The 12,021-nt window shown below is 48.1% G+C and overlaps 1 long non-coding RNA gene across 1 annotated transcript; it reads left to right on the top strand.

Annotated features, from left to right (window-relative positions):
• Nucleotides 1-9,181: 9,181 nt before the first annotated feature.
• LOC135383723 (uncharacterized) lies at nucleotides 9,182-9,858 on the top strand. The gene is made up of 2 exons (XR_010420026.1): nucleotides 9,182-9,225; nucleotides 9,509-9,858. It is a non-coding gene; the product is annotated as an uncharacterized LOC135383723 (long non-coding RNA).
• The last annotated feature ends 2,163 nt before the right edge of the window (nucleotides 9,859-12,021 follow it).

A 12,021-nucleotide genomic window follows, 5' to 3' on the forward strand; every position in this document is an offset into this window, starting at 1 on the left:
AATCTTTTTCCAGCAATAATGAACGCTCTAATGAACGCTCTGCTTTCAGGTGCTCAGTGCGAGTGGAAGCCGAGAGGTTTGGGAATCCAGTGAAAATTAAAAGGGGTGCTCGGGGAGAACGGAGGAAACTCGTTCAATTTTGTTGTCCCCAGAAAGCGGAAATCAACAGGATGCGTGTAGACAAGGATTTTAGCGAAGCTGGGACACTCCCGTAGATCGCAATGGACACGTTTTTCGAGCCCTTGCAGCACTAAAAGCGACCCTAGTGGTGACAAGACAAATTCCGCGCATTCGCTATGGTTTTGGGTAGAGATGCGGGTAGCGTATCCGTTTAAGAGAGTTATTCATGTTTATCCAACATGGCGGAGCGCGCTGCGGTTCTGTGCATGTCGTTGGATTTTCTAGCGGCTTGTGAAGTGAATGTCAGGCGCACACGCACACACACATAAATAGAATGGATTATGATGAGGTGGTCGTTTCACCACCACTGTGGCGGTACACTGTCCTGTTGTTCAATGGGAACGGATGAGGGGACGATGATGGGAGGAGTACAGTAAGAGATACGTCGCCAGACCGGTGGAGCGCAAGAACTCCGCAAGGGCACGAAAGCCTTGCATGTGGTGGGCAGCGTTCGACCACGGTTCAACAATCTTCGTGAGGTTGAACGGCCGTTGTCAATACCTTGCACAGTATAATTGCATAGCAATTTCCATGACTACACGCTCTTGGTGATGCTGCCCACAAGCCAGGATGACGTGGTAGAGGTCCCATGGGATGTCGCAGGAAGTGACAGATACACATACAATTGAAACACTATATTCATCAAGCTTATTACTCATACATATATACAGTAAATACGTTGTCATTTGTTTTCTCGAATTCACTGCACAGCTGTGTGACATCCCATGTCATGATAACTTTTCCTTCATTTATTGTTGTTGTTGTGGCAAAAAGTATCACTACGTAATCAACCTTATTCGCATCACAAGCTTCCTTCGTGATAAATCTCCTCCTCAGAAGGAGGCATGCTTTGTGACTTGTCTCCCACTACTATGAAGACTTATTTTAGACTGACCAACTTTGGGGTGTATTAGTCGCAAAGACATCACGGCTCAAGTCGGGCCATGATGACGGATGACGGTTTTGTGTGAGGACAAACCTGCCCGATGTAAATGGGTAGAAATCCAGCGAACCGGTAGAGATGTAGGAAGGGCCCGGCCTCGGTGGCTCAGTTGGTAGCGTGTTCGCCTTCTGATCCCGAGATCGCGGGTTCGAACCCGGCCGAGGACGCCAGCAACTTGGTGGCAGGGTACAAGTTGCTTAGACACGCCGTCTTCCGCGAGGGACGTTAAATACGGGGTGCCGTGTGATGAGCTTTCATCGCACGTTAAAGAACCCTCAGGTGGGCAAAAGCAATCCACAGACCGACCGCTGTGGCGTCGCTCATGATCTCAGCTGTCTCGCGACGTAAACACCCAATTATAAAATAAAGATGTAGGAAGGGAGTTGCCTCAGGACAGAAGCCGCCGATATTTCGAACAGAGACTGTTCTTCTTCTGGGCACCGTCCTCAGGTGCCCAGGTGCCCGGACGGTGCCCAGAAGAAGAACAGTCTCTGTTCGAAATATCGGCGGCTTCTGTCCTGAGGCAACTCCCTTCCTGCCCGATGTAAGCTCTGTTCACTTACAGACTCATCATCTGAATTTGTTGCATTCCGCATACGCGTCCAAGATCAAGATCTCAAAATCGTGAGTGTATATGTCACACCAAACATTATCGGAGAGGACGTAATGCGGCAACTATTCGCCCGCGTTCCAGCCCTGTTTAATCTGCGGAAACTTTAATGTGCACCATTTAAACTGGGGAAGTCTGTACACTGATATGAGGGGCCAGGCTCTCAGCAATCTTGGAAGAATTTAACATCTTGACGCTGAACGACTTCTCTGCTACATATTTCCGCAGCCAAGAATATCCCAGTTGCATAGACGTTCATTTTCATTGGCGGATATTGAAAGACACTTGACCTGAATGACCGATTTGGAATCTACGGGTAGCGACCACGTCCCCGTCCATACGTCCATATTCGTTATTCACGTGCTATGTCGCCAATTGGAAGTGCTTTCGTGTGTCATTGACTATGTACACCCCTACAGGGTGCATATGGCAAGTGCGTGCGGCCATGCAGAGTGAATCTATAGTGTACGGGCGGATTTTGTGTTTTGAAGCCTTCTGCTGCGTCTGCCAATAAGTCATGAGTCATTGACAGACGCAGCAGAAGGCAGCATCATTGACCTTGTGTTGCATATTGAAGAGGACCATGCCTGTGGAACATCGCAGTGACCATATGCTTGGACATAAAACGGGCATACGGCACCGTAAGACACATAAACGTGCTGGGGGCCCTATATATGAACGGCAAGTTCGTGGCTACATGCTGAGGTGGATTGTTGAGTACTTATTAGACCGGGTAGAGTTTATGCACACTGGTGATTGAATATGTGGCGGCCATCTACCGGAGAAGAAGACGACTACCGCGGGAGTAATGGATGTGCGCAAAATTGTTTTGTTATTCGCTATGAACTTCGTCTTTCCCTGAAATGTGAGTTGCATCTGCGCAAATTTCTAGCGAACGAGAAGTGGAAACATGTTCCGGAAAGGGTAACAGGGCGCCCAAAGCTCGCGATTTGCATCTGCGCAACCTTCGTTCATATTAAGTGGAGGAAAAAATACTGTGTCCAATAAGTGGTACTGACTACACTATATGGTATACTACTGACTAGGTATAATGACTACACTGACACTGTCATATAATTGATCTAATACTTGCTGCTGTTATGGTCTACGTATTTGAAGGGATTGTGACATTCTGATAGACCTGATTCATTACACATGCACACGATGTACTACATGTCACAGTTTTGAGGAAAAAAGAATTGTAATGTCGTAGTTTGTTATTTATACAACCGTCGCACGAACTATTTTGAGTAATTTTCAACGAGTTACACTTGCACTTAGTGTCATTCGTGTGCTGTGACACGGGACCTTTCGTGACACTTGGCAGAAAGTGCACTAAGGATAGTGTGAGTTTCCCAAACTCCCTTCACTTCTCTTTGGCGAACCGAGTGCGTAGCTTCGACGGCATGCTTTGTGGCACAGGTAAAAATGTTGAGGAAAAAAGGGGGCCCACAATATTTTTAAACAAGTACTTTTGACAGCGTGTTTATTTGCTTTTAGTATACAGTTATCAGTCTGTGAACGCATGTTTGAGGCACATGTTTCAGGCGAATTTGTTTTATTTTGGAAGAAGATGTGCAGAAAGTGTTTCTAAGCAAAAAAAAAAAAAAAAAAAAAAGAAGACATTATCGGGAAGGTATTGTGGCGCGCATCTAAAATATTTGAGGCACTTTAATCTTGCCTATCGTAATTGCCATCATACTGCTACTCGTGACACTTAAGCCATGTAGCAACAAATTAGTGAACGTGACATTCGCTTGGGAGTGCAGTTCACGCCCATGTTTCACTAAATTAGCCTGTGTGACAGGTGTGTTAGAATTATTTCGGAATAAACTTCCGCATCATGTACGCTCCACTCGAGAGGTGCGAAAGCCTCGGTTATTCCCATTGGTTCCCGAAAGCATGTGACCTCTCCTGTGGGTGCCTCACTTGCTTGTGGGGATATCACAGCCCGATGAGTTTGGGTGTTCGGCGTGTAGATTTTTTACGCGTGCGACTCCCTTTGCTGTAAAACTTCGAATCCAGCTTCACGTCGATATCTGCCTGTGGATTTATGCGGTATAACTTGGTACAAAATGTCACAACACCACTCACGCACAGGCGTGAAGAACCTAAACCGAAATTTTACATACTTAAATTCATTGTTAAAGTTTGCCCGTGTATGCCACGTGCACAAGTAATCCGAAAGCCGTTCGGGATACAGAGCTAGAGTACACATTTCCAAGAGTTCTTCTTAGCGATACATCTTCCATGTATATCGTCTGGAACACGCTTGCCGGAAAATACTTCTAAGGAAATATGCTGGGTTCGAAACTGCAGCCTTGCAGTGCTTTCTTTTTTACTAATTTGATGTATACTGTTGCCTGTAACGGAGGTCCCTCTGATAAGATAACAGCATGTGAAGCAAATAAGCGAACACCTTTAATATATGTTTCCTTATGACGTGCACATCCTTTCTAATATATGTTCTGAATGATACTAAACTGATGAGAATTGCAGTACACTGAAAATTGACTAAACTTTATTAAAGCGAAAGCGGCGAAACACGAAGGACGTAGTATCATATGTCTCTTGGTAGAGCGTAGCTTGCTACGCTACGGACGAACTCAGTTCGACTGAAGGATCCCTGGCGATAGTATTTTATCTTTGAGCTCAAAATTCTTTGTCGGTTCACTGTGTCAGCGTCACGGATACATGTGCCACTTTCCGAACTACGTATCTTCAGGTACGTCTCCACCTGAAAGTCCAACAGAACGCTCAAGAATCGAAAGACATCTGGATGTGGACTGTAGAAGCACCCATTGAAGCGACTGTGGAACGACTCACAGGCGTTGGTGGTTTTCTGCATGTTGTCAGTCATCTCAACCCACATTTCGGAGGAAAGCGAGAGCCGTCTTTGATGTACTCATCGACAAGATAGTCCATAAATAGCCGGAGCTTTTCTTCCCGCGGAGCTTCCGAGCACATATCAAACACAAAACGGTCTGCAACTTCTGATGGTGGAAGGTATGGGGCAAACCATACACCTGTTTAAGCCATAAACCCACTTCGGAATTCTCACGTTTGAAAGACGGTGACAGTGACAGACCCAGTTTCTGTATTGTGCGCCACCATGCTGGCCTAGGTGAAATCAGCATCCTACAATGTTAGCGTTTGGCCAGGAGAGTCTTACGGCATTGTGAATGGCTGTCTCAAAGTCGACAACAACTGTTGTTGGTTCAAAAGTTTTGCCTGTCTCCGCTGCCGCCTGCTTGACCAACTGCATCACCTTCAAGGAGCATGTTCCTTCTTTCGATGGCAGCAAGCTGAACACGAGCTGGACGTAAATACCATTCTGGAGGCCATGGATTGTGAAGAGTTGTTTGAAGCACTTCGTGCACGATCTGAATGTTCCGTCCATGAAAATCTTGTCCAGGGTGCAAAGAAACGAAACATTTGACGCGCATGAAAGGACAACCACTGCCATACTGCTGTCGTTCGCCAGTACGAAGCTTTCTCCCTGTTTGTTGTTGTTAAAGATGCAGACGATGCCAAAATTTTGTGTACGTCTTCTCTGGACTTTGGCAGACAAGGGAGAATACGTCGCCACGCACGGTATGCCGCTTCTCGAAGCCGCTGCAAGGAGTAGCAGCGTAATTTCATGTCAGTGTGATTGAGAGTTGCTTCCTGTGTTTCTGCCTTTCGTATCTCCGCGCAGATTAGTCGCGACGGTTTTTCTGTGCAGTCAGCCGCAGCCTTTTTGTTTCACTACAGCTCGTACCACTTGTCTGTCTAACTTGTGGCGCGATGCCTCGTGGTTGTGGGAGAGACGCTCTAGGTGATCTTGCACCATGGTTTCTTGACCGGTAGTGGAAAAGCCAGCACTACAAGTTTTCACAGTGCATCGCCATCTTACAGATTCATCTTTCCTTGTGTAGCCACGGCGAAACTTAAAGCCACTACCTAGAACAATTATATCCTCGGATTTGTCGCTACCGCACTTACCGCACTTAACCAAATCCATGGTGATAATAAGTGAAACTATAGCGCGAATGCGTCCAAGTGCACGAGCAACAGGGCACGCGCATTTTGCGCTAATGCATTACGCCCGCTGTATTGTGTGAATCGCGTTAGCTCATTCCTAATTTGAGAACTCTCGCCCAAATAAAGCATCTTCCTTTTTGCGAGACCCATGGTTGTATTTTGCGCAAATGCATGACTCGAGCGCGTGCTCATGCAGACTGCCATGACATTTTGCGCAGATACAATTCCCCCACTATCGCAACAACGGGCACGCGCTACGTGCCCGCAGAATAAACAGTTGATCTCTGGGCTTCCTCCTGTGTGGCTGAATGCTAGTTAGCTCCCACAGTTGGTGACCCGAACATTCGAACACCTCGGACTATTCGGCCTTCTTACCACCCTGAATTCTCCATCTTCTGCACCGAGCTTCCCAGGTCCACTCAACGTCATTCCCAGGAGGAAACTCCCTTTTTCCACCCGGCAACAGAAGCCACTCCCCGCACGGCACACCACCACCATGCGCAAATTCCACCTTCGGCAGCCATCGTCGTCAGCTCCACGTCATCAGGTCAGCTTGGAAGGTTCGCACGCACGACACCTCATTACCACCGCATTACCATCACCTGCCGGCCGTGACACCAGAGCCTCGTGCTCGCCGAGCGGTCGCGCTCGTCACGGCAGCCGTCATCACCCTTCCTGCAGCCGACGTCTAGGCAGCTCACCAGCGCGGCGAACAACGCCACCCACGCGCAGCCAGCACGGCTTCCAACCTCTCTTCACGGCCCCGCAAACCCCGCAAACCTCGCAAACCTTCTGGCGCACATCGCCAAGGGCCTCTAATGCCACTCATCGAGCGACTTTTCACGACTCCTTCAGCCCCGCACCTGCCTTCCTGGACCACATCATGCTGCGTCATCACCACCTTTCTGCGACACTACCTTTCGGAGCCTCCCACACGATTGCTGCTTTGCAGCCTTCCGCACAACCGCCCTGCACAGCTCCTTCTACTGCTGCAACCTGCTCTTTTGCTCGCATTACCACGGCTGCCGCTGTGTCTGGGCGGGGTAGTATTTGTGGCGGCCACCTACCGGAGAAGAAGACTACCGCAACAGCGGGCACGCGTGCCCGCAGAATAAACAGTTGATCTCTGGGCTTCCTCCTGTGTGGCTGAATGCTAGTTAGCTCCCACAAATACAACAATATCAACAGGGTAGCTGCAGGGGTTCCGTAAGGAGGGGTACTCTGTCCAGTCTCGTACTCGCAGATCTCCCTAGAGTTCTGCCGCGAGGTGTGCACCTCAGTATGTACGCTATACAGACGCAGGTTGCAGTTTGTGCTTAAAGGTCAGCTCCGCCGATTTCCCGATGTGCTGAAACGGTTGTGATATTCAGAACGAGCACATCCAACTGCCCCCGAAACGCACCTTCGTTTCTCAATTTTGTCTTCCTACTACGAAAATTAATTCATCAAAGGAACCAAAACAAGGCATGGGCGCAGCCATTTTTGTGACGTAGATGGGATAAACCTGCTCCATCTACGTAGATAGAAAATCGTGCGTCTGATTGGATGAAAGCTGAGGCTTTCTCTGACTTCCCTGGCGTCTTCTCCCGTTTGCGAGGGAATCCAGTTATGGCCGCCGGCTACGATGAGCGTTTCGTCCGAGGTAATCCCGAGAACTATTGAACGATGGAAACAACAACCGCGTACTCACCTCAACATCATTTTCGGCATGAAATTGTGATTATGTGCTCGAGAACTTCGCAGTTCAACCGTTCAGCCGCCATTCACGTCAACCCGTTTGCTGCTCTTTTACTACAAGTGCAGGAATGGAAGCGATTGAGCAACAACGTGAGACTTGGTGATCGTTTGAGCATATACCTGCAGAGGACTGGTCTTCAAAGAAAGAAGGCCGTATTTCTGCCCATGCACATCGTGCGATTGCCAGGCTTGTTACACGAGATACATGTATTGTGCAGCATCATAGCGCGACTGCAATGAACGACGTAGGAATGTATCGTGACCACTCGAACTGCATTCGTTGAACCATTCGTCGGTTATATGAAAGTGCTCATTAGAGCTGCCCGCACAAAAAGTGTTGGATGCAGTTTTGTAGTGTGTTGTTTATCTCGTAGAGCGCATCGCGGCATGTAGGTCGAGAGCCCTTATACGTATTTTTTGCATGGTTACTTGAGTGTGCGCATTGTTCTATACCACACAGGCCATATTTCATTCATAATAGTTTCGCCAATAAACACGTACGGGTCGATCTCATATTGCTTTTGAGTTAGGCATAGTGTCTTCAGATCAGGGTATGGGTATCCTGTTTGCTGGGCCCAACAGATGTTATTAAAGGGATAGTCGCATCCGGAAGCGTGTTCCGGAACTATTATGGTCATGTTCCCTGTCGTTCATAATGTACGCCGGCAAATTTTCTCCGCACAAATCCACTTGGTTGACTCAGAAACGATTTTTAAATGTTCGCGCTTCCGGCGCGCACGGCAATCCCCGCAAGGCGCCGACACTGGATGACGTCACCCGGATAAACCAACCATCAGGAGGCGCTCCTTCCCGCCGCAGATTCTGTGTGTGTCTGTGCGTGCGGCTGCCCCTTTTTCTTGTTGTCTTGTCGCGTTTGCTTTGAAGTACTTTGAACCATAGCGTGTGGCCTAGGATTTCACGCCGTTGACGTGGGATGTCACAGCCAGGAAACCGGTGCTACGTGCTCAGGTGCAGAAAGACTTATAACGCGAATCCCGAGCTTACATTTCAACGACCTCGCAATGGCGAAACGAAACGAAAGTGGGTGGCAGCGATCGCCAGCCACTACTGTGGTGTGGCCCAAGGATTGAATGTTTCACGCGTCTGTTCCTGTCATTTCGCCGACGACGCCTATTTTGATGAAGATGTATTGCAAGTTCGGCTTGGGCTACGGCAGAAACAGAAGCGGCTGAAGATTGACGCCGTGCCTACCACCCCTACCACATTCGATCAGGAAGAAGGGCAGGAACCAGTAACGGAGGTAAGTGACAATTTTGCGTGGTCACAGCTATACGCTGCGATGAAAAATGTCAGTTGTCACAGTAAACATAATCGCGAACACCTGGCCTCGCCGCCGATTGTAACGTCACAGTCACACCGGCTACTAATGTACACAAATTATTACAATGATTGCAGCATCCTGACGCAATAGTACGCGTACTCTAGAGAAAAAAGATTGGTGTGTTGTTGCTGTGCTAATTGTTGCCAGTATTATGCAGGAGTAACGTAACACTCCCACATGACAGCATTATTCTAATCTTATTGCAGCTAGTGGATGTTTCTACAGTTCATAGTGTAAGCCTGATGGTAGCATTCAGGGATGTGAAAGCATCGCAATCTGTGTTTGGCTACGTCCGAGACACTTGCATCAGTATTCTACTGCAGCTTTGTTGCTAATTTCTGACTCTATTTCAGGCGGCAGCAAGCACGTCAACGGAATCAACTGGATTTGGTATGTTTTCTCAAGCCACGAAAATATTGCAATTCTTTTTGCACGTCCCACAAAATAATGGATATGTACGAGCCCTGAAAATTGTAGAGTTCTGTGAAAGGAATCTTGTGTGATGCAGCAGCCAGCGTTTATAACGTAATGTCGACAGGAAAATAACTGTGCCAATGAAACAGGGACCGCAAAGGGGAAGATTTATTTGCATAGTCATTTTTATATTTGTTATTGTACCTGCTAGGCCCTCAACATATTCTTTTGAGTGTTAACACTCAAGGCCATATTTCAGATGTGGAGGTCATGGCTGAAGCAAGTGCTGGGGACCCACTTCACGGCGCATCTCACAAGGGGGTTGTCATCCCCTGATTCCAGGAAGAGGAAAACAATGGACACAGACTTGCATAGCGTATTAGTACACCAGATATGGATCTGCCAACATGAACCCTCCTAACATCCCTGTGGCAGCGTACCTGTAACCGCCCAGACTTCACACCACATTAATGTAGAACCACGGCACAACATAATAAAATAGCTTAGGTTTATTTGCCTCCCATACATAATGGGAGGCAAATAAACCTATGCTATTTCGTTATTCCCACTCCGTCATACTCCACTGTACAATAAATCGATACAATTATAGGGTCATTCTTTATTCCCGTCCCTACACCGCATTGAAAATCTGCACAGAATTCAAAATATTCCCACCTCGGCACTAGCTTAGTGCAGTACAGTCTGGATTTGATGCCAGAGCTAATACTGCCACGTGTAGTAGTTTTTGCTGTACAGACGGGTCGACAGTCTGTTGACTGCAACTGGAGATACAGAGTGACAAGACAAAACATCCCCCACACTGCAATGACGAAAAGACGAAGATTGCTGTAAGACGAAAATTTTGCTGACACAGGCACACTTGGTGTAAATGAGCCCTTGGTCATCCCCCTTGCCTCCCATCAGAGGTTTAGGAGGATACTATTGGTGTCTGGTGTACGGATAAACCTATCCGTACACCACACACCTATAGTATCCTCCAAAACCTCTGATGGGAGGCAAGGGGGATGACCAAGGGCTCATTTACACAAAGTGTGCCTATGTCAGCAAAATTTTTGTCTTGCGACTACATGTCTCCAGTTCCAGCCATCAGTATGCACCAGCTTGTCTCTCTTGTCAAGACACCCTTGCTTCGATGGTCGTAACGCTGATAGCCTTGATAGGACGTAGATGGGAACTCCCTCCTGATGGCTCGGACAACGCATCCAGGAACCTGTCGTCTGTTCCTTGGACCAAGGTATCCCCAGACCCATCTCGTGAATGACGAGTATGCCGTGAACCTCAGGCACCTGGAAAAGACAAATCCACATGACATTTCTTTTTGTTTAGCACTATATCTTGTGGGCATTTGCATACCTGCCAAATCTCCCACAGTGTTGGGAAAACAATGGCCAGAACAGAAGAACAGACACTCTCCCAACCTTGGAGTTCAAAGCCTGTGCATTCCTTTCTTAGTTCCGGGGTCTCCCGCATGTTGAATGTGGAAGGTTGGCAGGTGTGCAACATAGTACAACAGAAAAATGGTCCGCCTCTTTCAGGATGAACCCGATTCCAACAGCTAACTCCCTCCCGAACCAGCTTCCCTCCAATTCCGGCAAAATCCAATTTCTCCCAAAATATATTACTCTTACATTCTTCAGTAACATGCTCCCCCCCCCCTTTATTGGCACCTCAAATGCTTCTGTTTTCAGACTTGTAAGACTATCCTTCAGAATTCCCACTGGATATCTGTCAATCAGAGTTTTGTGTTGCCAATCAGGCCATGGCTAACTGGCATAATTGAGAGCATATCGAGAGTGTTTCTTCACTTTTCCTAATGGAATTGTTGGACCAGGATTCTGGGTCGTTCCACGGCTGTCGGCCACGCTTATGATTTATGGGGGACAAACTGGTGTAGGCCAAAAGGCTGCTGAGAATGTATACAACCCCTGTCCACTTTAGGTTCGACAATTTGCGTAACCAACAACACCCGACTAGCACCCGAGTTTACCCTTCCGAATCTTGATGGGAGGTCATTTAAACCGAAAAAAAAATCATTACGGTCGTAATCACAGCAAACGGAAGAGCACTGCAGCAGGCTTACCTGTGGTCCTGGGGATTGAGTCGCCTAAAATGTTAATCATAGCGGCAGAATTGAGGCGCGTACACCACTAGAAGCTCCCTACGGAGGCAGATGTCCCTGAGTAATGGGTGTTGTGTTATGCACTGCACGGCGGCACTGTTGCACATTTCTACCACCCTGGCAACAGAATGGCAACACAGGCGCTCGTCGGGCTCCTGTGGGTCGCAGACTCCACACAGACACCTGCCGACAACAATTTCAACATTCTAAACTGTTTCGCACATCCGACGGCAACCATGCAAAGAGATACGTCACCTGAAAATGTCATCCCGCGGGTTAGCCGCAGCCACATCTCGTGCCTGGTCGGCGGGTTCCAGAGGCATTGGGTCCGTAGAGTATGGGTCATCATCCAGCATTAACTCGTCGCCGCTACCGCTTACATGTTCATCAGAATCTCCCCCAGACAGAGAAAATCACTCTCGTTTTCAGACTCCATGTTTGCTACCTTCGCTTCGCGATCGCCAAACAGGCGCGCGGCTCGCATTTACCCAGGGCGTGCGCTGATTGGCTTTATCCGGGTGACGTTTGCTCCCACTTTTAGAGAGCGAGGGCGCAAGGATTCCGGTTTCCTTTTCATCGGATTGCGCGAAAAGTACGCCGCGGATCGAAATGGTATTTTCGGGCCCATTTCA

The sequence above is a fragment of the Ornithodoros turicata genome, chromosome 2, assembly GCF_037126465.1.
Source record: "Ornithodoros turicata isolate Travis chromosome 2, ASM3712646v1, whole genome shotgun sequence".
Taxonomy (NCBI): Eukaryota; Metazoa; Arthropoda; class Arachnida; order Ixodida; family Argasidae; genus Ornithodoros; species Ornithodoros turicata.